Raw genomic sequence first — 23,821 nt, 5'->3', positions numbered from 1 at the left:
ACATTTCTCAACAGTTCAAACAAGCTGGTGAAGCCATGAAAATTTAGTAGCCACCGATAATCTGTTGATCTTAATTTCTTTCCTCATTGGGGTGTCTTTGCTACTGAAGGACAATATGGCTTTTTCTTAGGAAACAGGGAAGAAAGATCTCTCTGTGCATAACTGCTGTCTTTACAAGGTGCTGTCTGGCTGAGTTTTATGAGTAAATTGGTCCCTTTTGTACCCTTTGCTGTCTACCACTGTCCACTCTTCCCCATCCCCACTCCTGCTAATCCTTCACGTGTCTGCACAGGTACACCAATTGCCTTGGACACCCCGGACCCTTAGGTTTGCATCCTCATTTCGAGTTTGGCTGTGGTTTTTTAATAACCTGTCATTTAGGTTTTTTTCTTGTCTTTGCCTCTGTTAGTTCATCTGTTGTGTTTGTGTCTCTCTGCTGGGTTTGTTGCTCCCCCTTTACTTGTTATGCCCTTTGGTATTGAAAGGTCCTTGATCAGATACCTATAAGTGAGCAGATACTCTCTCCCTATACATACCCTTGCACAAACAGGTTTGTTTCCAGGAAGACTGAAAACCTTGCTTCAGTGTAGTTTGGGGTTTTTTGGTTGTTTTGTTTGTTTGTTTGTTTGTTTGCTTTTTGTGGTTTGGTTGTTTGTTTTTTTTTTTTTAATCCCATGACAGCTAGCTTTACTCTTTATTTTCTGAAGCCTTTTCACTTTGACTGGAAAAGTAAAAGCTTTCAAAAAGTCCTCAAATGAATAACTTTATTAGGTCCTACAGTCCCATGAAACACAGACTGTTCAGTTGGGTAGTGCTTGAATTGAATTAATACAGAAATTAAAATTCACTTTCCATCTGTTCATGAGATTCGAACAGTAGTTGCAGTTTTCCCTGTAAGATAGTGTAACGACAAAAACAAAGGGAAAACTGCAAGTACTACTTAAACTGAGTAATTAGAGGAGAGGGTGGCAGAGCTGAGAAGTAGTTTCTAAGTGACTGTAATGAGGATGGAGAGGGAACAACATGAAACCCCTTCTGTCTAGAAGGACTTTGGGTTGTCTTGGTCAGCAGTTGGTCTTCAACTGATGAAGAGAACATACTTGCATTAATTAAGTGTATCCACTAGATTAAAAATAGGGATGCAGACTTAAATGTACACAGCAAGTCAAAGCTGGCTGCACTGAGTCATAATTAGGAATATGAAAATGAACTGGGAAAGTATCAATTCTTTGCTATCCCTGCTACCAGGACTAACCAGTGCAAACTTACCAGCTTACAGGTTAAACTGCCAGATTGCACAGGAACAGAAATTAGCACTGGAACAACCTGTTGATGAGTCTGGACACTGAGGAGAGAGAAGGGAAGATGCCTATCTCCATTTCTCTCTGATTAGGGGTTTCCATAAGAGAAGCAGAAATACAAAATTTATCTTTCTTTACATTCAGAGGGCAAAGAAGGGGATGAGACACCTCCTGAATGTATACAAAAGGTAATATGGGCTCACCACCCCAAAGGAAAGTAACACAGAGCATGAGACACCTGCTTTACCACTGCGCAGAATGGGCAGACAGACCTGCTTGTCTAGAAACCTCAAGGCTGATATACTTTGTGAAGGATAAAAGCTACTTTATGGCTTCTGTGAGTCTGGCTATGTCAGTGAAGTTGAGCCTTCCTATGTCTGGTAGATACATATAGTAACTAGTTTGCAAGATATTATCATACTTCTTTTTATCTCCATTTTTTTATTTTCTGAATCAGTGAATATAAAATATAATCAAAGATAAGACAGAAGTAGCATTTACAGAATAAAGTGTTGATTTCTTCCAATACTACCTTAAAGACTACACCTCTCTAAGTGATAAAGAAGAGCATCCTCCTTGTGCACGTGGAGATTGCAGGAGTGCTTGGAGGTTATATGAAGGTATCATTCCCTGGCATGGAAAATCACTGCCTGTGGAACCTAAGTGTTTCTTATGCTGCTAAGGAGTTACAGACAGATTGGATGAAGGCACAGTGAAATTTTTTATGGGAAGTCAGAATAGTTGACAAAATTGGATTTTTATGCTTGAAAACCATAGACCTGATTCCATGCTGTTCACTTAGATATTTCAGACCAAGCAGCTAGTAAAGAAGACAAGATGGTTGAGTCTGGAAGATACTATTCATAAAACTGGCTTTCTTTAGTTCAGTGATCCAGTACCAGAATTTGAAAACATTTTGATTTCTGAAACCCGCCTATTTCAGTACCACCAAGCACCCCTGAAACAGCCTATTCTCTTCTAGCAACAGGTGATGCTCACACCACTACAGTCAGTGATTAATGCTTTTTAAGATGTGAAAGCTGACCTTAAAAATGTCAAGCTTGCACTGTTCTTTTAGTCTGTGAGAGCTGTTTTGCTTTTGGCCCAAGCCTGAAAATAATATCACACAAAGCTAAGATCATTGCAATGTCTAGTTCCTGAAAATACATAGAAGCTGACTGGATTAGTAAACTAATGCAGGAAAAATGTGTCTGAACTGCCAGGGCCAAAGCTTTTATCTAGGCTAATGGATATATAAACAGCAACACCCCCTCCTTCCTCCTCCCTCCCCTCCCCGTGACACCCCCCCCCCCCCCCCATATAATGAAAAAATGGGTTCAGTGTAAATAGTGCTTTTTGCCTAGCAAGATTCTCCGAATATGCCAGAAGCTGGCTGCTACGTATTTGTCACTGATTACTACAGCTTCTTACAAAGCTGTCACCTTCAGAAGGTTATAATTTAATATCCAGCAGACAGTGTTGATTCATCTGCAGCGCTACTTGATTTTATAAATGTTACAGATTAGTCTTGGTGATTTTCCTACTGGTTTTTCAGTTGGTTTTAATTTTCTAGATTGAAATTTCACTAAATAATGATGATAATGAAAACAAGAGCCTGAAGGTTAATGCAGCATTAACAATACTAATACTGTTGCATTCTAGCAGTGTCTGTTTCTTCGGGTTCACAGACAACTTGTGTGCTAGAAGAACTGTCATCATGGGCTGTGAAGCACAGGCGTTAGTTGGAGCTTTGTGAGAAAAATGCGTTTAGGACATGAAACTTCTCTAGGATATAATTTAGCAGTCATTGAGACTGCTGTTGGTAGTATTTTTAAACTATAGAAATATAACAGTAAAACGTAGGTCGGAGGGGACCCCTTGAGGTCACCTGAGCAAACGTCTCTCTTAGAGAAGGACAAGTTTAGATCCCATTCGGGACTAACTGCTTCATTATTTTAAGAGGAAGAACAGGGGGAAGGAGCTTGATTGCAAGTTAAGTGTTTTGTCTAACGAAACTCTCCAAGAATGGATAGTTTTGGAAATCTGTCATGTGTATTCTGTACACCTTAAGTCGTGGTAGCCCGGAGTTATTCCAGGGCCATATATGCAGGACATAGCAAAGAAGAATGGAACAGACAGGGCCTCTAGGCTTATTTGTTTTTGTAGGTTCCTCCAGAACAGGATAGAAAAACAGTGATGAATAGAAACTGTTCCTAGAAGGGAAAGAAATGAAGTGTTACAATGTATTAAAAACAAAGGAAGAGATTTTGGTAGCAGTTGTCTAAATAATAAATTTGTTTAATTCACTTCTTCATTCTTTTAAACATATTTTTTCATACTCTCATTTTTGAAGTCTTCATTTGGAGAATACTGTAGCATTTTGGCATTGGGCGTTTAAACATGTGGCTGTGCAATAAAGAGTGACTGAACTATATTGTAACAGGGGAATAGGTTACCGCGAACCAAAAAGTATCTATCACCAGAAGGGGGAAAACAGATTTAAATCCAAACTAACACCAAGTTATCACAGTAATTAGTTAGAAGCCTTTACATGAAGGTTACTTTTGATAGTTTGCAGTGGGGTTTGCCTGAACACTTCACAGATGTTTAACACAATGTGTTCCCTAAAATGATAAATTAACAATAGTGTCAGAATGTACCAATTTAGGTTGCCAATACTACAACTTTTAATCAGTTGCTAGGTTTTTTAAAGTACCCTGGCATTTTTTTTTTTTATGAAAAACTGGTAGGTATCAATCTGACTGTGAAAAAGAAACTGTATTTCTTCTGATAGTTTATTTTGTTTAAATACGATAAAACGCAAGACACTATGTGGAGGAGTTTAGGATATTTTCTGCGTGTATGGAGTCGCTGAGGCAGTTAACTACAGGGAGAAGGAGCTTGGAGAAGGTATGAGATACTTTACAGCTGGGATATAGATGCACGCTAAGGTCCAACGCTGTGTTTGTGTAGGTGAACACGGGTGTAGTATTTTGGGAAAGAGGCACTGCCAAGCCCTTTCTAGCATAGCAGTAAGCCTCCATGCAGGCTGCATGCACAATTTGGTGAGGTGTACTGCACCTCGGTCGTTGTAGCTACCCCCCAGGTGAGGAGGACGACCGGGGCCCGCTCGCAGCTGCGATGAGGTTGCGGCGCCTTGGCACACCCACCCTCACACCTCCTCCTTGGCGGGGGGGGCCTCCTCCCTCCTGGGCCACCTAGGGGCCCGTGTCCAGGGAGGTGAGACGGACAGGTCCGTGCTCTGCAGGGCGTCCCTCGCTCCGAGCTGCCCGGGGGCCGGCAGCCGGTCCGGAGAGCGCCGGGCGTGTGACCGGTGAGGGGCCGGGGCCGCGCCGCCCGCACGGCCGCGCTCCGCTGCGCCGGGAGCCCCCGGAGCAGTCCGGCCGAGCCCCGGCCCCGCCGGGCCGGCACCGCCCACACCCGTGGGGCCCGGCTCCCGCCGGGAGGCAGCGGAGGGAGGGAGGGAACGAGAAGGCGCGCTGACGCGTGAGGGCGGTGCGGCAGGAGGGGCCGGCCCGGGCGGTGCTGGCGGCGGCAGGAGCAGGAGGAGGAGGAAGAAGATGGTGGCCGCTGGACGAGCGGCTTGCTGCTGGGCTTTCCGCCCTGCGCTGCATCGCCACCCCCGTCGGAGCCACCCTGCCTGCTGAGGAGGCGGTGCGGACCCGCATCAGGTGCGGAGGGGAGCGGTCGGGAGCGGTCGGGGGTCCGGCCGGGCCCCTGCCGCGGCGCTGATGTCGGGGAGGCAGCGGGCCCTCGGGGCGGGTGCCCGACACCGCGGGATGCTGGCCCAGTCCCGCCCGGCGGCTCCTGCCCGCAGCGGGGTGCGGGCGCTGCGGCGGCCTCTGTCCGGCTGCGTGGGCGTGCGCATCTCCGAGCCAGCGGGGCAGCTCTGCACCTGCCCCGCGCTGCGGAGAGCGGCGCCAGCGCGGCCATGACTGCCTCCATCCCGGCCTCCGGCGAGGCGTTGCGTGCTTGCCCTCTGTTTATTTATTCCATTATTTTATTTGGTGGGGGTGGGATGTGTCTAGAATAATGCTGTGTGGAGCCATGCATACCCCAGTGCATGGATTTGCTGGTTTTTTGGGGGTTTTTTAGATTTTTTTTCCCACGCACACCTTTTCTATGGTGGAAAGGAGAAATGGGGGGCGCAGGTGGGAGGGGGCAATGTGAGGATTTCGCATCCGGCGATCGAATGGTCGCCGTCGCAGCAGGACGGTCTCGGCAGCCCCTTCCGTCGGGAGATGCTGCCGAGGTCTGCGGCCGCGTCCCGGTTTGCAGCAGGGAAACCAACGGGGACCTGGATCTCCCCGTCCTCCCAAGTGGAGCGTGCTCTCCACCCCTGGGCTGGGGGGAAGGTGACATCTGCTACCTTCACGTTGTGGTTTCAGGAAAAGGAAGGTGGTTTGATTTTTTAATTTTTTTTTTTTTTTTTTTTTCCCTCTCCAGGAGAAGCTGTTTGATAACAATGATTGCCTGAATCACAGTCGTGGCCAGTGCAGCCGTATGCATTACATCTGCTTTCTGTAAGGATCAGAGTCAATAGGAGCAGTCTATCAAGACTTGTTTTACTGCTATCATAAATCTCCTCTTTAAGAGAGATTAGGCTGTGGGTCTAGGGTGGAAAATTATATCTTTCTGCTTTCTCCTGTAGATTTTTTGGGCTGTGGAATTGCAGTTTGGTTTAGAGAGTAAATTGCAGATATGGCTGTTTTCATAGCTGCTGAGGAGCTGGAAGGCAGAGATATTTGCCTGACTCTGCATACATTAAGAGTGAGCTAATGTGGGTGTAGGGCAGATCAGCCATGTAGCGTTTTTCTTGTCTTTGATATGCGTCACGTTACACCAGCTGATAAGAGTACACCCAGATGGCTGCAGTTTTGTGTCTGCTCTGCAGCTGTGGCCCATGGGGTCCCAAATAACTTGCCAATAGTCCAGTCATAGTACTCTAGGTTCTGCTGCATTGCTTTTAAATCTGGACCACCTGCACCTCCCTTTGCAGCCCATATCAGGAACAAGCATGTGATGTCTATTCTTCCCAAAAGGTGATGGTGACATAGAATGTCTATGTTCTCTATGTGCTACCAAATCAAAACTGAGGTGCGTGTTTACCTTTGTGTCTAATGCTGTGGGAGGAAGGAGCAGGATAGACTGTCCAGAAGTGCTGTTCAGGAGGAAAGGAGAACAGTTACTGTTTAATTCTGTGCATTCGTGCGTGTTTGTACAGAAAAATTAAGTGTCAGGTGAATAATAAGGCACGATCACAAGAAACTCTGAAAAAGCAGAACATTTAGTGTTGTAGTGCACCTTAGATGAGTGCTTTGGATGTTTAATGAGTGAAATGTAAACCTTAGCGAAAGACAGCTTACCTTCCTTGGAAAATGTGGTCTGAGATTGGTATATCAATGAGCTTTTAGGCCAAACTGATTTCTACAAAGTAATGGTAGTTCAAGGTTGGCCGAGTACTGTGAATCATGTAATTCATTGCTCTGAGTTTTGGACATTTCTAGTTGTAGCTTAAAATGATACTTCTATTTTACATTAGTGCATTATCTTCCATTAAAATGGCAAACTTTTTGGTGATTATGCTGTCTTTTAACAGATGCAAGGCCAGCCTATCGAAAGTATTTACAGATTAGCTCTTCAGTTAAAAAAATGCAAGAATGCTGGGAAGGTGATTTGATACATCTAGGTACATAGAAAAGATAGTTTTGGTGTGTTAAGAGGGAGACATGCCAAAGATATTGAGTAACCCATTTGGTTACTTAATTTGAAATCCTTTTCACAATTTTCCTGAGTTGTTAATTTAATTCTCAATCCTCTGTGTATGACAAGTTTGCAATTTCATATCTGTTGGGAAGGGAATGCATTCTGGTATTTTTTTTTGTGGGTTTTTTTTTTGTGGTTTTTTTTTTTTTTTTAATTTAATAGAATTGCCTTTGTGTATTTAAAAAATGAGAGCTAATGCTTTAGAAGAAATTTTGTGATACAGGATGTAGTGGCATCGTGGATGCCAAAGGTGAGAATCTTGGAGTCCGCCGTGCGCTTTTTATTTCCGGGCAGGGAATGTGGGTGTAGGTTTTTGAAGATATAAAACATCTTATAAATCTGAAGATTTTGTTTTCTCTGTGGTAATGTAAGTAATCCATAACACTTTGAATAAAGGGAGTACTAATTTTGAGGCTAAAGTTGATCTATCTAAATAGGAACTCTTTGCATATGAGATTTGAATGGATTTTAATTGGACCAGGAGCTGGCTTCTAACTTCTTTGATACCATTTTAACCCACAGTCATATGCAATCCTTATGTTCTTAAACTTAAAAAGCCTTCAAGATGAGGACTGTCCATCTTTGAAATGCAGATAACATTTCTTTTTATAAGCAGTGCTTATTAGCACTACAGCCAGCAGAAAATTCATGAGGGTAAAACAAAATGCTGTTCAGCTGCTTGTTTTGTATTTTTAACAGGCCAGCGTGGCTAGTCATTTGCAGTGGTTTTGTTTCTTGTCTTTAGATTCTGTCAGTGTGTGGTAATGTTTATGGCAAGCAAAAGCAGGATATACTAATTATAAGTCCAGAAAAGGTGGCAGGGAAAATAAACACCATGTTGCTGCATGTATGTGAGTTCAGGATTAGTAACAAAAACAAATGAACATGCTAAAAAGACAAGAAAGGAATTATAATATAAAGTTCAGTCTTCAAACAGACTAATGAAAATGCAGGAAAAACCAAGCTGAGAGCTAAAACTTTTCATTATCTCATGGCCTAGATACTTCAGATTCAGCATTTTTTCCCCTTGGCACATGAATTGTCGGTTATTGATCATAGCTGCTCTGGATTTACATGAGATTTTGAATTAAAAGAACCAGACATTTTTTCTTAAGATCTAAAAAAAGATTATTAAAAATGTAAGAGGTGCTTCAGATAGTTTAATACATGTTGTCCATGGCCAGTGCAGCTTGATTGATTACATCTTAACTTTTAAGAAGATCTTATTGGCATAGGCTTAAGTGAAGCCTTGATAAATGCATTTTTAAATGCGTTTTTCTGGTTTCCTAGAAGGTGAAGATTCCTTCTTAACGAGAGTTCTAGCAAACAGCCCTCTGCTCATTTATTTCCAATAGCTTGCCAGTAATGCATATTTTGTAGGGGTTACAGGTTTCTGAGAAACAGAGTGATTGGTTTTTCTTCATAATAATGATTGATTTGGTAAGTCAGGTACTAAGAGCAGTGTGATGGTATTTTTCTGTTTCCACTGCATGCATCAGTGTTCTGCCAAAAATCTTCATGTTTGTTGCTTTACTGCAGGGGCCTAGGGAAACATCTTTATTTACTGCTTTCACATATGCAGGCATGTGATGATAATGTCTGTCCTAATTCTGAAGAAATAAATACAAAAGCAGTACAATAGATACATGACTGCTGCAGATGGCAGATGACTTAGCTGAAGATACTCCAGAGCCATAAAAACATGTGTTTTCACAGTAAACCCTTTCTGCTAGAAACCAGCCATGTTGGCATGAGAGGAAGAATGAAATGCAATTCTGTTTCTAGGGAGTTCTGTTTCTACAGAGATGCTGCTAGGCATGTGGCATCTCACCTGGTCTGACGTGTCTCCTGTGGTGATTTCTGTCTAATTAAAAATTTCCGTCACAAGAAGTTTCCATCACCCATGAGCCTGTGTAAGTAGCTGTCTGTGGATAAGCAATGGGGTTTTGAACATCATCAAAACAGCTGAAATAAATGTATTAGAAGTATGTAACACAGTATCTACTTTCCATGAGGTAAAATGTGAGCCTCTATTTTTATAGAGGTTCGCTGTGAGCCTCTATTTTTCCTATCACTTAGCAAAAAGAGGCGATGTCCTCCAATTAAAACCAAAAATTCAGAATGTTTAATTACTATTTTTTTGAGCCATGTACCTTCCCTTTGTGTTTTTCAGCCTGTTCTTGGGCTGTTTGGTCCATCAGATCTTGTTCATAAGCCAGCAGCTAAGAATTACTTGCGTCTTTCTTTCTGATGAGCACTTCCATAAGTGCTGCTTTTTTTAAGAGGATGACCACCTTGTCACCCATTTGAGAAAAATGTAATTGTAGGGAGTGTAAGACTTCATTAAAAATCTGTGAGTTAGTCACAACTGAGGAACACATCCCTGGAATTTAGGCTGAATCCTTTTAGTGGTGGTTTATTTCTCTCAACTAATTAAACTCCTCTGAACCTTTTCTGTATATCAGGAAAATGCCTGCTGAATTTAATTTTCGAACTCTAAACTCAAAAGTTGAACACAAGTCAGAAAAACGTGAGAACAGCAGAGCCATGGAGGCTACAAATTTTCCAATTTTGGCAAAGATCATTGAGTGACTACCCTACACTGACTCACTTTTGCCTTATTTTTTCCATTTTGGGGAGGCATGTCAGGGTGAGAAATGCCTTTCTATACATATATGATTAAAGTGTTCATTCAGTATCTAGTATTTATAGGTTTGGTGCCCTATATTTATTGTTTTGATTAAATATTTTTATTTTGCTGCAAGAATTTTCACTTCTGTGCATAAGACAGTAGCTTTCTGATAATTTTTCTTGTGGTGGTTATTCTGATTTGGATTTCTTTTTAATAAACACGCTTTCTCAAAACTTGGGTGGACAAGAACCTATGGTCTGGGTAAAAGGAAGGTTTTTTTAAAACAGAAGAAGGAAGAAAAAAGAACATAATGGAAGATTTTAAACATACATGACTGTGACTTGGTTCTTCTAATATATGCTTTATTTGTGGATTTAAAAAATATATTTATTCTGATATGCAAATTGCAGTTCATGCCAATGGTCTTAGTGTTACCATGTATTTGTGTAGTGTCTATTCTGATGGGACTTTGTGTTTGAAATCTTGGTGCTTTGGAAGTCTCAAATGTAACTCTTTAGCGTAAATAAAATTAAATTGGGAAAAACATTTTTAAAAGAAGAGCTGAGACTAAAAAAGCGCTCACCAAAGTCAGGTGGAGAAACATGGAGTAAAAGCTCTTGCTCCAGGTTTTTCCAGGCTAACATCAGCAGAGTGCTTTAACTAACACTTCAAATCCAAAAAATAGGCAAAACCAGTAGGTTTTTTACATGTTTCTATCCCAGGTAAATGTTAGGAGGGTGGGCACTGCCTCCACTGTTGGAAGAGGAGACTGGTACGTTTTTATATGGTTTGTGTGAGGAGCTGAGGGTTTTTTCTTTCTTTTCCCTTAACAGCTTTCTCACACCAGCTTTTTTATGATCATAGAGTTATTTGAATTGGAAAGGATCCCTGCATGTCATCTGATCTAAGTTCTGCTCAGATAAAGTGACTGAGGCATGCCATGTTTGTAACTCTTGGCTTAACCAGGGCAGGAAGCTCTGAAGATGGAGTGATGTACCTCTCATGGGTGTCCAGTACCAGCTCGTGCAGCAGGTTTTGCTAGAGTCCTGGTGGGATGGGATATGACTGCTGGACAGAAACCTTCCTCCAGCCTGCCCTCCTCATCCTCTGCTGAACAAGCTGCCCTGCAGAAAGTTGCTTGCTTTGCTTCAGGGCATTTGGGACAGTGGGAGTGTTGGGGTGAAAGCATGTGAGAGTAATGGTGATGTCCTCCTATTGGGTGCTAGTTTTTAAGTACTTCTTACCACTGCCATTCTCCTTAGGAAAGTACTGAAATACAGGTGTATTTGCTATATTAGCCAATTCAATAACCTGAAACTTATTTTTTTTAGTTGGATTCTTAAGATAGTCAAGATGGAGGAAATTATTGCCCAGAAGTTTAGAAAATTATGTTCTTGGTGTGAATTTATTTTGCAGTGGTTTCAAAATTAAAGTACTGTTTTTAAGAAATGGAAGATTTATTAAACAACATTCTTAGTATGTATGTATAATGCAGTCACATTTAATGAGAAAATCTCTCCCAGTGAGAAGGCTGTAGTGAGCTGACAGAAATTTGTATTAACTAAAAGTCAGTCAGGCAAAACCAGCCTTTAGCTTTGTAATTCCATTCCATTTTTAGTGAACATTTTATATAACCTTTCCCCAAACTTGGTGTATATTTCTAATATTCACAGCTGTTACACCTTTTGTCTCAGAGTGATAAATAAGGATGAACTGAGAGTTCTGCTCTTGCTTAACAGTGATCATTCCTTGCTGATAAATGATTAATGTAATCCATTTATGAGATTGCCACAGCATCATTCAGATTTTGGCATCTTAATTTTATTTTGTAACATTGAGACAATCCAAAAGTCCTCAAATCTTCCTTGTGTAGAACCATGCTGCAAAGTGTATGGGAAGGAGATGTTTGAGCTTGATGCCTTCTTGGTGGGGAGATGGGCATTAGCCCGAGGGCACAGCGCTGTATTTCTTAATATTGATTCTGCATTACTTCAGCATCCAGGCTTTAGACTTTTAACTGCAGCTTCATGATGATTAGTCTGATTGCTTAGCCCTAATTTAAAGTCATGGCCAAGTCAGGCAGTTATAATGCATTGTACTTTCAGTGTGGCACCCTTTGGCCCACACAGATTCTATTTGCAGTTAAAGTTGAGTGTGGACTTAACACATCCTTACATATCTTGCTATTTCTTTACACTGGTAAACTGTAAAGACTGAATGTCTTTATTTCAGCTTAAGTCAAGCTGCTTTTGAATGAAAATTTGAAAGCAACACGAAACATTTATATTTTAAGAATAACACAGACTTAATGCTTTGATCAACAATATATCAAACATATTTTGGATTACAATCAAACTACATTATTAAAAAAACCCTCATATTTCTTGTTAGTTACAGACTTGGTTATTTCTGGATTTGAAGTCAAGATAATCTAGCCTCTTGAACAAGATTTTTGTCTTAAAGAAGGCCAAATAAGTAAGCTGGGAAAAGAGAAGAATATATTGCTTAGGATGTGTGTGCCTATGTAATTGTTTTCTTAGATATAAAGTATTCTCAGTAATGTATTGGATGACTCTTTGGGTTATATTGGTTATCCAGATAACATGTAACATCAGCTGATGTCTTCCATTGCTCTGGGTGTGACAGTGCCTGTGTCACTGGTGTCCCACTGTTAGTTGCCATTGACCAAGGACGACAAAGCATTTCCTAAAAATCTGGTTCCCTACCAGACCACCCTCAGGATAAATTGCCTCCTGATTGCAAATAAGAGCAGTTTGAGCTCAATGTCCACATGGAAATATAGTTGCGTGAAAAGTAAATATTAAAAGCACAATTGCAGCTTGTATACAGTTAACATTCATACAGTAGATTTTTAGAAAAGTAGAAAGGTCCCTACTTCAAAACTGATTTTGGTGATTCTCTAGGAATTATAAGTGGAGTGTACAACCTTTTTGTGCATGGAGCAAAACCAGTTTTTATATGTCACATGTCCAGTGTGTTAATTCATATTTTATTGAAGATACCTTTTCTTCAGCCACTTTATCCATGAAGATAATTACTAGAGGTTCAAATATTTTTTTATTTTTTCCTTCCAGTATGTAACTGTTGAAATCTGGACAGTTCACAACTCAATTTTGATCTTCAATATTGAAGTCTGTGTTATGACCTTGTAAGCAGTGGCATCCACAGGCACTGTAGTGCAAGTTCATATATGTACACCAGGTATGATCTGGATAGCAGAATAGCATGAACAGCAGTAAGGTAAGAGTTCCTTTTTTACATTAAGAAGAAGAACTTCATTTGTATGTGAAAGTAAGGTTTTTAGCTGCTTGCCCAAGAAGCTTGTGTTTTCACACAGCAGTGTGTAAACCAGTAATTTTAGGGACATTGGCCATTTGAAACACTAAGGGTTATGTATACTTTTGTAGGTATTTTACACCAGAAAACCAGAGGGTGAAGTTACCAGAAGGGGATGCACAGGATGGCATAGTCACAGGATCTGAGTAACACAGTTTCTTGTGATAGAAGGAGGAAGATAGTATTTTTTCAGTCAGTTAAAATAATTCCAAAATCAATCTGAAAATTTAGTAATCATATGAACTGTAAAGACTGAAGGATATTACACAAACAGCCCTGCTCTTGTTTTGTTTTTATAATATTCTGTGTCTGTGCTATTATGCTTAGTGTATCAAAAAATCAAGCACACACCTCCCCCTTTAAAGACTAACCTCCTCCAATGATATGCAAATCCATAGTCACTTTATTTACTCTGCCTATTGAAGACTCCCTGTCTCCAGTGTATGACAGGAATCCTGTGGCTTCATGGCTTTTTGCAGTATCTCACACAATTACTACAGTGTAGTAGTGTATAAACCTTGGTCGCCTTCTTGTCTGTTTTAACTTTTCAGATGTAGTGAGGTACAGAGCAGTGGGTACCGTCCAGATAAAACTCACCCCTTAGGGTAGGTTTCATTGGTCTTCACCTGCCATCTGTGGGCATTCATGCTCAGATGGGAAGACATTGTTGCTAGTGCAAAGCCATCACAGCTTTGAAATATGAGGTTTTGTGCTGTATAGTTACCTATAATTCTTTGCATTTAGTCTGAACACCCTGTAATACTGGTGGATTATAGGAAGGAGGCTTGTGGTTGCAGAGAAAAGTTGCTCAGTGTGAAGTAGCAGTCTGTTCTGCAGCCTCATGGAAAACCCACCTGTTTTCCACTGGTGCCCCCCAGTGCGGAGGAGGCCTTGCCCTATTCTTACATGTGGTCTGCTTGGACATCAGTCAGTAGAAAATGTGAGTTCATAGTGGGGAAAATGTGGGAAACAGAGGTGTGTAGTTGATTTTTTTTTTTTTTTCTCTAGGAAGACAAATTGGGATGTTGAAAGTGCAGAAAATATCGGTCACCTTTTCTGGCAGTGTCCAGGGAGCTTGAGGCTGGTAACAGAAGCAGATTATTTAGGAAGAAAAAAACAGACTTGACTGAGACTTTCAGTTTTGTGTAGTTCACATGCAGCTGGTCAAACTCCCTGAAGCCTTGCAACCACTGTGACTTTCAAGATTAAGTCCAAATGTTAGCATTATTTTGACTAAAGTTATTGGTACAGTGATTACCCTTTGATAGGGAAGTGGTTAACAACATAGGTATTCCATGTTGATGCCTGTCCCTGCTCTTAAAAGTTACATCGTCTTTGGAGGAGAGGAGTGGGGAAGAGAAGAGATTTGTGTAACTGGAGCATCCATTTGGTCCATTTTGGTGACACAGCATGTTGGTGCATTGTTAGTTGCTGTAACCAAGGCGACGCCAAATATGTAACAGGCACTTAGCATACAATGTAAAAAGCGCCTGCTCTTGTGTCTGAATTACAGCTTCAGGCTTCTCTAAATTCTAAAGTCTGTTTATTCTTGTACACTTGTTTGTTAAGTGAATCTTTTGAAGACACTTAAAGAAGCAATGATGACAGCTGTTTTAAAACAACATTCATGAAGTAAAAACTTTTTTTTAACAAAGAGGATGGAATCTCCCAAAAGATCTCTGGGATGCTTTCATTATCCAAAGAGCAAATATTCTGGCTGCAGTCCTGCCTCAAGAGAAGATTACAGACCAACATAATAAGCTTAGGGGTGTAAATCTGGAAGCTGTTTTCTGCTGAGGAGAGACTAAAGCATTAGAAGTCTGGGCTTTTGTTCTGTTGCTCATCAACTGTGATAGGCTTTCTCCACAGGCAGTGGTTTCTGAATTCTGTTGTAGTGGCTCCCAAGTCTGCTCTTGCTAATGGTTATAGCCTAACACAAATGAGCACTGACACTGGGAACTGATGACATTTTTTACACTTTCAGTTGTGAGGAGGCATTTAAGTGTCAGAAACAAACATGGAGTGAAACAACAGCAGTTTTGATACACATTTTATGAGATAGCAGCGGTACTGTTGGAAATTTTAACCTGAGGACTCAGGGTGGTAGCAGTGCCTTCCTTTTTTGTTTCCTGTATTATCTTTATGATCACAAATTCTTCAGTCTCAGACCCAGGTACCTCAGCGGAAACTTTCTTCTATTCTAGTTATAATTGTATTTTTCCTGTTAATAAATGTAGAATGTAAAAATTGAATTCCTCTTAAGGAATAGCATTGTCACCATTCAACTCCATTTGCAGGCACTTGTGAGAAGTGGAACATAATCTCATGTATTTTGCATCTGGAGTGTTTTGTTTACGTGAATAGTTTTGCTGTAGGTACTTTGTATTTTACATGCCTTTGAATTGTTTGTGGTGGAGATTTAGTAATCCTTCTTTTTCTCTTTTCTCCCATCTGTATCTGGTTTGTAAGTAATGTCGTATTTTCCATTTGTTCTTCTTCATCCCGAGGAGATTAATTCTTCTGGCTCTAAATGTTGCCCTGTTCATGACTTCATAGTATGTGAGGTGTTTTTCACAAGAAAAAAAAAATGTAATATATGGATGGATTTTTATATGCAATGGATCAAGGTTAGAAAAAAGCCTTTGCAAAGGATCTGGTGAACCTGTGTTGGAGGTTTGGGGAGAGAATTGCATGTAATCTAAAAACATATTTTTCAGAAAAAAACACCACCTTTAGCTCTTGAAAATTACTGGACAGTCGTAGACGGGATTAGTGGCAGTACGTTAGAGCTCAAAAAATGACAAATGCTTGACCTTTCTGAGCATGAAAACAGCTTGGCAGTCTGCAGTTTGGAGCCACTGGATCAGAGAACCTAAATAAATCTTTGTTATGTAATACTGAAGACTTGGTAGTGGGTGGTGATCATTATGCATAGCTTTGATATATCAGACTCGGGGAAAGTCTTTCCCTTTTCTGTGGCCCTGTGAATTTATGGTCAAGGTAAGTAATTTTTCTCAGTTTAACATTTACCTCTTTTTATTAATACTAAATATATTGCTGGGGTGCTATCTCTGTGTACATGAATAAGATGGTGTTTGGTTTTCTTCTGCCTTGCTGATTAAGGTGCTTAGTGAATTGCAGGAACAGAAGACCCCATTGTGCCTGGCTTGGACAGTTTCTCTTGTTCTTGTCTGCATGTCAAGTGCATGGCACTTCTATAGTGTCTTATCAGCCAATAAAGTTATGCTGTTGATGCTGCTGTGATTCTACACTGCTTTAGGTGAGGGTTTGGCTAGTTTATTTGATTTGTTAGGAACAAATGCATTCCTGGATTCTTTCTCTATTTTACCTGATAAACCTTATCCTGTCAAAGAAAGAACTACAGTAATTTTGGGAAGAAATTAGGTAGTTAGTCTACCGTGTAAAATGGCATTTTGTTTCTAAATTAAAAAAGCCTTTCTTTTTTCTTCAATTCTTTACATTTGAGGCATGACAGAAATTCAAGGTTTTTACTGTCTCTTGTGAGGAAAAGGTTACACTCTGCAAATTTTTTTACCTATTGAAGAGAGGAAACAAGAAGTACAAGAACTGATCTAAAAGTAATTAGAATCTTGATAACAAGTTTCTAGTGTTGAAGCATGTCTTGCTATTGAAGCTCTTTGCTTTAAATGCACTTAAAAACTTCTGAACTCTGCCTAAGTTTTGTGCATTTTACAGGTTAGGTTGCTTGTCTTGTACAAATAACACAAAAATGTTCACAGCGCGGGAATTATGCTTAATAATTTGAGAGGAACAAAATGTTATCTCCTCTTTGTTAATAAAAAGGAATAATTTTACCGTGTAACAATAAAAAGCCCTGGTAGAAACAGTATGAATCAAAGCTATGTATGGTGAGGAGGAATTACCTATGAATGATATGGTGAGATAGAGAAAGAACTAAGAATTGGAAAAAACATCTCAACACTGATGTCTACCAGACTGTGGAATAATCTCCCAGGGAGTGATAGAAGATGCTTCTTCAGAGAAGTGAATACTCAGTAGTGCATGGGCTTCAACAATACTGTAGGGAGCAATCCTCTAGCTTGAACAGTCTCTTTCAGAGGTATTTTCGCGTAGTTTTGCTTTTTACAATCTAGGATGGATGTATCCTTGAAACTGATTTAAGTAGCTTTTCTTTTTTTGTTTGTCACTAGATGTAGTTTTCTGATTTTTTTTTCAATGAGAACAACAATTTGATGATGTGGTAAATTATTTTGGACTCTAGTTTTGTTCTTGAAGCAGCATTCTATGACTCTTTCCCTTGTCAACTTTTTTAGCATGGTATTTCAAGTTGGAGTAATCCATAGTAGAGTTTGGGAATGTACCTTATCTGTTTGGTCTTGCAAAGGAAGATCAAGTGATTGTAGTGTAATTGCATATGGTTATGCTTTGCAGTGACTTTTTATATTCCTCTGATCTGAATGTTTTTAGCAAGGGTCTCCTGTACCAATGGATCTATTTTTGGTATAATTTCACATATTACTACCACAATTTGTACCACTTGCCTTTCCTCCTTCAAAAATACAGGGGAAGTAAAACCTGTAGAAAAATCATCTTTCATGTGTAAGGACCAGATGGATTCACAGTGAGTGGCAAAGGGAGTGCAATCAAATGTTAGGTAAAAAAGAGTTTAGACAAAAATAGTAAAAATTGGGCAAACGCCCTCAATGAAATAATGGCCAACATGAGAAGAGGGTTAGTTAATTTTTTTGAAATTGGTAAAACAGAGATGGATGTTTCAGAGTTAAAAGTATTGGAAAAAATAATTGTGAATGTTGTGAGTAACTGTAATAGTAGTAATGAAGTAGCAGAAACACAGAAACACTGGTAGGGAATAGGTTTGGAAAATTCTTTATGGGATTTGGGTGTTAATATAGTTTAACAAAAGCTCTTTTAGCTCCTTATTGTTAGATTTTCATTCCAGAGAGAATGTCATTTCTAGCTGAAGTACCTTTGACTGCCACAAGTACTTATTGAAAGAAGGTGATGTGTGTTTGTATGCAAACGTTTTTCTGAAAAGGTGAAGTAGATATTTTAGTTGCAATATACCTTGAGCTATTTCAGAACATTTCTCTTTTATATTTTTAAGATCTTCTTCCTGCTTTTGAAATCTGTATGAAATCCATTTATTTTACAGCCCTTTCTAGATCTTTAAAACTGGAATAACAGTGAAATAGCATGTCAGTAGAAAGTTGTGTGGTCCCCATAGCTGGGTGCCCACATGGGTTGCTGGCTCTGGTGGGGTGCCCCAAAAAACCTGCTGCAGCTCTGATTTCTGATGTGAAGCCTGTTCAGTGAAACAGAGAAGTTACCTGGTGTCCTGGTAACTTTGGCTGACAGCTGTGGTTTGTGACTGCTCTACTTCTGCTGTGCTGTGTGAGGCGTTTCAAGGCACATGGAAAATCTGCCAGGAGCTCTCGCCTTCTGGGCTTGGTTCTAAGTTTGATAGTAAGTTGCTGATATTGTTGCTGTATATGTAACCCAGATCAGAAGTCATTGAGAGAGTGGTGAAATGGTTGGGCAGCTCAAGTGCAGACTTTGTGATTTCAACCAGCATGCTGATAACGTTAGCTTTATTTTTTCAATAAATACAGAACATGTAATTAAACAACTTCTGCCTGATGCCTGGAGCTTATTATTAAGGGATTTCACAGTCTTCCATGACTTATGGTAAGATTCACTAAAGCTTGTTCAGAGGTTTAACTTGAATGTATTATTTGAAAAATAGTAGAAATACCTGAAAAAATACCTTTTCTTTGTTTTCTTTCTGTGTAAAGCAACAATAAAAAGCAATGGAGGTGATATTGCTGCTTCAGTGTTGACGGAGTAAGGAGAAAAGTAATGAGTTGGTAATCCCCTCTGTGTAGGGAGGTGACCTTTTTAATTTAAAGTAGCACTTAGTTTATTTTGATAGTAGTTATTACATTGCATGCTTCTATTTACATTTTCACTAACTGCTTACTCTTGAATAGCTTGTAGCTTGTAAAGCTCTGTGAAGCCTTTTTCTGAGCTATGAATAGGCTAGCTGAGCATGACATTGTGGAAGGCCTGGATAACAGCTGAGGCTATGCTTTTGAGCCTCAACATTCAAAATCTCTGATGTGGAAATTAGTGGGAGTGAAAGGTATTATCAATAGCATATTTTCTGAGCTTAGCTGTATCTTACCTAAATGAGATTTTTTCCCGGGGATCCTAGGATTGCAAATCTTTAGATATTTGAAAAAGTAGGAAATAGAAATATCTAAGAGTCTTAAAGATTTTTTGACTTAACAGGTCTCACTGATCTGCTTCTAGCAGAACTAGCCAAGTTCCAAATAGTGATTTTTTTGCCCGCTTCAGGAATCTAGAAGAAGCACTGTTTTTAATGAGGAGAAAACAATTCAGAGGTATCTGATTTAAATCTCTATAACTTTGCTCTAATCCTGCCATTTACTTTTTATTTTTTTTACTTTTATTTAGAATAAACAGAGGTCCCTCCTTGCTGTGTAATCCAAATGCTTTTTACTTACACTGTCAAAGCCTTACTAGGAAACTGAGTTGAGGTGGCACAGGAGCATTGTGGACACCTCAGGAGAACATGCCCATATACTATTTGAAAGAAATTTTGCCATATAAGTTCCACATTTCTGCCATTTTGGGGTTGTTTTGGGTTTTTTTCTGTTTGTTTTGTTGCTGTTGTTTTTTATGTTGCTCTCAAAAAAAACCCTGTATAAATAACTTTATTCCTACCGCTTGTGAGCTGCATGTAGACCGTACTCTTCTTGTGCATGTACTGTCCTAACAGAATGGCTTGGTTGATGTATGATTTTTTTTTTAATTTTTGTTGAGCCAACCAAACAAAACCCACCACAAACAGAATCCCTCCAAAACTGCAGAAGCTTGTAAATTTGGACTCAGAGCAGCTATTTCAAGGCAATTTTTTCTGTTAATAAGGTATGTTTTAATGTGGAGAACGTTAGGCTTGCCTCAGGCTTATGAAGCTTGAGGGAATTTAAGAAAAAAATCCTTCTTATCCAGATCATATTTGTGGGAATGAGATACTGAAAAAATTTCCTGGAACAATAGTCATACAATAGTTTCCACATAAACGACTGAGGTGTTTTAAAGTGCCTGTCTTTTACAATATGGATATATTTTTTAGATTATGCAGAAACTTTAAAAAGCTTTTAAGTACTTCTAAGTTTCTACACAATTTAGTCAGTGTTTTTGACATTAATATAAATCATGATACCACACCACCTTGTGCAGAATTCATCAGGGTTTTGTCCACTGCGACAAATTGTAGAGGTTAATACACAAGCCAGCAGTGAAATCCTCTTGTGTTCTTTTGGGATGAAAGAGGTACTATTCAGCCTTATTTTCGGTCTATCTTTTTAGCTTCTCCTGGGATGTAATAGGTGAATGGGACAATAGTCTTTCAGTGAAGTGACAATGCTGCATTTCTGTACTTGAGTTATCCTCTTGTACAGTTCCTCCTATGGTTTTATCTTTTGCTTTCTGTCATAGCTTGCCCCTAGTTTATGGTCTTGTCAGAACTCAGAAAATTTCAATATGCAGGTTGCAAAATTTAGAAGAAATCATTTCTGGAGTAAAGCCAATCAGGAATATCATTTATTAAATAATTGATTACTAAGTAGATGGATTCTGTACACAGGGAACCATATGAACTTTTTGGTACTGTGATACTTGGAAATTTGTATAGAATCTCATAAAATGACCTGCAATTAAAAATGTTTCAACAGGCAGATGAATTATCTTCCCATGTATGACCTGTAACCATGTTGTCTACCTCCTCCTTGACCCTGGCATCAGCACCTGGCAAGAGAAGTTGGGACACCTTCTGATCCCTGCCACACTGGTATAGAATTGTGTCAGCCCCAAGTGTTTCAAAATCTAAAGCTTTTTCAGTATCTTAAATAATTCAAAGCAGTAGGCTGTCTGGACTACTCACTTTCACAATACAGTTAGTTCATGTTTGGGGATGAGTGAAAGTGAAGTTAAAAAAGCCTGACACAAGACTGGCTAGCACAGTGTAGACAGAAAAGTGCTGCTATGGGGAAGAACTTAATGAGAGGAGATTTGTCTGATCCAAAGCCAGGACTGGTGAAATGGAGGGAGGCATTGAGGCTCTGTGTGATGCACTAAGTACGGCCACGGGTCTGTGATTCCTTCCATGCTTTGCAGGAGAACACTCATAAGAAATTACACAAAGACAAAAAGAGCCTGATTTTTGTGTAATAAAGATTTCATAAGTGTACTGTTCTTATACTGGTCTGTTGCTTTCTTGTCCACTCCCCATATCCTTACTAGGCATCTCCCTAGAAAGCCAGGAAGGTGGTCATGAAGAAGAGAGTGAGGATAGGGTCATGCGGAAGACCTGCTGAGCTGTGGGCCTGGTCATGCCATGTGTGGACTGGCCAGCCAGCTGCTGCTGGACCTCACCCTCCACCTGCTGGGGTTGCTTCTGAAGGTTTAAGAAATTCCATTATGTTTGAGACTTATAAAGTAAGAATTGGCCAGTAGCTAAAAAAGTTAAGTGTGAGAAATAAACAAGCGTTTAATCGTTTGAAACTATTGTTTGTGGATTAGCAAAACAGCCTACCTTCCAGCCTCTTTAATCACAGGGTGTTTCTTTCCAGTGTTATGTTATTTATAGGTTATAATCTTACGAGTTTGAATGGCTCTGTTTTCTTTGCAGTAAACACTAAGTGAAAATCAGAGACAGGCTATCTTAAATCTTCAATGAAGATTTAATTGTGCCAGCATTTTTGTTTTAGTGATACCAACTTGAATAAAAATTTATGTATACTTCACATATATAGTTGAGTCTCCACAAAATTGCTTATGAACAGATAATAATTTTAGTGTTTGTGCTTTCGAAGTTCATTCTTGTTTATGGCTTTGGTGATTTGTATTTACATTCTCCATAGATCTTTAAAGAGTTAATACTATATGAAGTACAGAATTTCAATTATGTTTCTAAAAACAGAATTTAAATGTTCTGATGTTAAAAACTATGTATTTATAATTCTTCATAAGCCAAATGTCAGACCATGCTTACTTAATTTTGCTTTTTTACTTCCTTTTTTCTTTCTGTCCGAGACTTAAGTTATGATTAATTGAATAAAATATTACTGAAGGAGATGATTAGAATCCTTAGAGAACTGTTTTTAGTTTCAGTACTTGTCATTTTCCAGTTGTAGTCATCTTTCATAAAAAGATCATGCAGCTAATAGTAGTATTTTTATTTGCACCAACAATGTTTTTACAAATGAATGAATTCCTCAAGAGAGTAGTTTCAGTTACTTCAGAAGAAATACAGAATTTTGTGATAATCAGAGTTTTCTTTTTTTGAACTGTTTTCTTGACATTTTTCAATAAATATTTGAAATAATTTTGAATCTTTGCTGTCAATGTCACTACAGTGCAACTGCTGCTGTAGTGGCAAATAATTGAAAATAATGGGTTATAGAAAGGAAAACTCCTCTGTTAGAAATACATTTTCAAGACAGTAGATTGATTTAATGTATAACCTTTTCCCTGTGATAAAGTAGAATTTAGGCTGTCAAAATTGATGTATTAGCACATCATAGTGGAAAGGTTGGAATTTTCGTTTCTGTTTTGTATTTTGTTTTCTGTCTTGGATATTATTGTCTGAATTGGCAGATGATTGAAAGACAAAATATTCTTTGTCATGACTGAATCAAGCGATTTCCATTAAAAGCAGATTAAAGATGGTAGAATTAATCTAATTGTAGTGAGTTACTCTTCTTTCATTTTTAAAGAATTTTAAAGATAGGTGTTTATTTTATCAATATATGATTTTATTGTTCTCTTGATTTCTTCATTTTTAATTTCACTTCCTGAGGGAGAATTGTTCAAAGGCTGTGATTTATTTTGATGATTGTTTTTTTTTGACATGTTTTAAATTTTTTTTCTTCTGATAAGGGTGAGCTACAAAGGTATCCTCTTACTATGAGTTGAGTCAACTTTTTTTTTGGTGGTAATTTTTTTTTTTTTTAAATGTAATATTTGTTTCACTTTGTAGAAGGTTTCCTGATAAACCCCTGGTCTAAATTAATTTAATTATTTATTAGTTTGAGTGGCAGTGGGGAGAGTCTGGGTGGATTCCATGTTGCACTTCATTTGAGATTCATTATAATCTCAGCTGTAAAATGTGGTATGCAAACCACAGAGAGGAATCTCAATGTTGAGGTGGAAATCTGCATCACGATGGTATTTTCAGGATTTTGACAGTAGTACTGAACATTTTCATCAAAGGTTTGAAAACTAGAGTGAATGGGATCCACAAGGGTATAGCAGAAAAAGAAAACAACTACAGAGTGTGTTCAGAGAGGATGGGAGGTGCCCTTCAGGAGGTGCCAAAGCAAGATGCATGGAACTGTGGGAGGAAGCAGCTGGATAAGTAGCGGGTCTGCCAAAACCTCTGTGGGGATTGCAGCAGCTAATGTGAGATGGGTTGGCTATAAATTATTCTTACTGAAGGGAGGTACTGTACTGAGAGGAGGAATATAACCTTAGGAAAGGTGCAAAGTGCTCAGTGTGGGCTCAGGTGGTGCATCTTGTTTGGCATGCTGTGCTGGAGAGAGCTGGTGAAAGTTTGAAAGAGGGCCGTGGAAGTCTCTCAGGGACAGACTGAGTGAAGAAGGAATCCCCACAATTAAGTGGAGATTGTTTAGCTGAA

General features: G+C 39.3%; 1 protein-coding gene across 4 annotated transcripts in view; it reads left to right on the top strand.

Moving 5' to 3' along the window:
* The first annotated feature begins 4,803 nt into the window (after positions 1-4,803).
* The window catches only part of APBA1 (amyloid beta precursor protein binding family A member 1), an 86,448-nt gene continuing 67,430 nt past the window's right edge, over positions 4,804-23,821 (top strand). Inside the window, exons 1-2 of one of the 4 annotated variants that reach the window (XM_012577461.5) lie at positions 4,821-4,993; positions 5,769-5,845. The gene's annotated coding sequence lies outside the window, so the exon portion shown is untranslated. Of the gene's footprint in view, positions 4,994-5,768; positions 5,846-23,821 lie in introns of all 4 variants that reach the window. The other 3 variants (XM_030258350.4, XM_002190283.7, XM_030258349.4) reach the window with 3 other exon arrangements.

The sequence above is a fragment of the Taeniopygia guttata genome, chromosome Z (assembly GCF_048771995.1).
Source record: "Taeniopygia guttata chromosome Z, bTaeGut7.mat, whole genome shotgun sequence".
Lineage (NCBI taxonomy): Eukaryota > Metazoa > Chordata > Aves > Passeriformes > Estrildidae > Taeniopygia > Taeniopygia guttata.
This window is presented reverse-complemented; position numbering and strand designations above follow the sequence as displayed.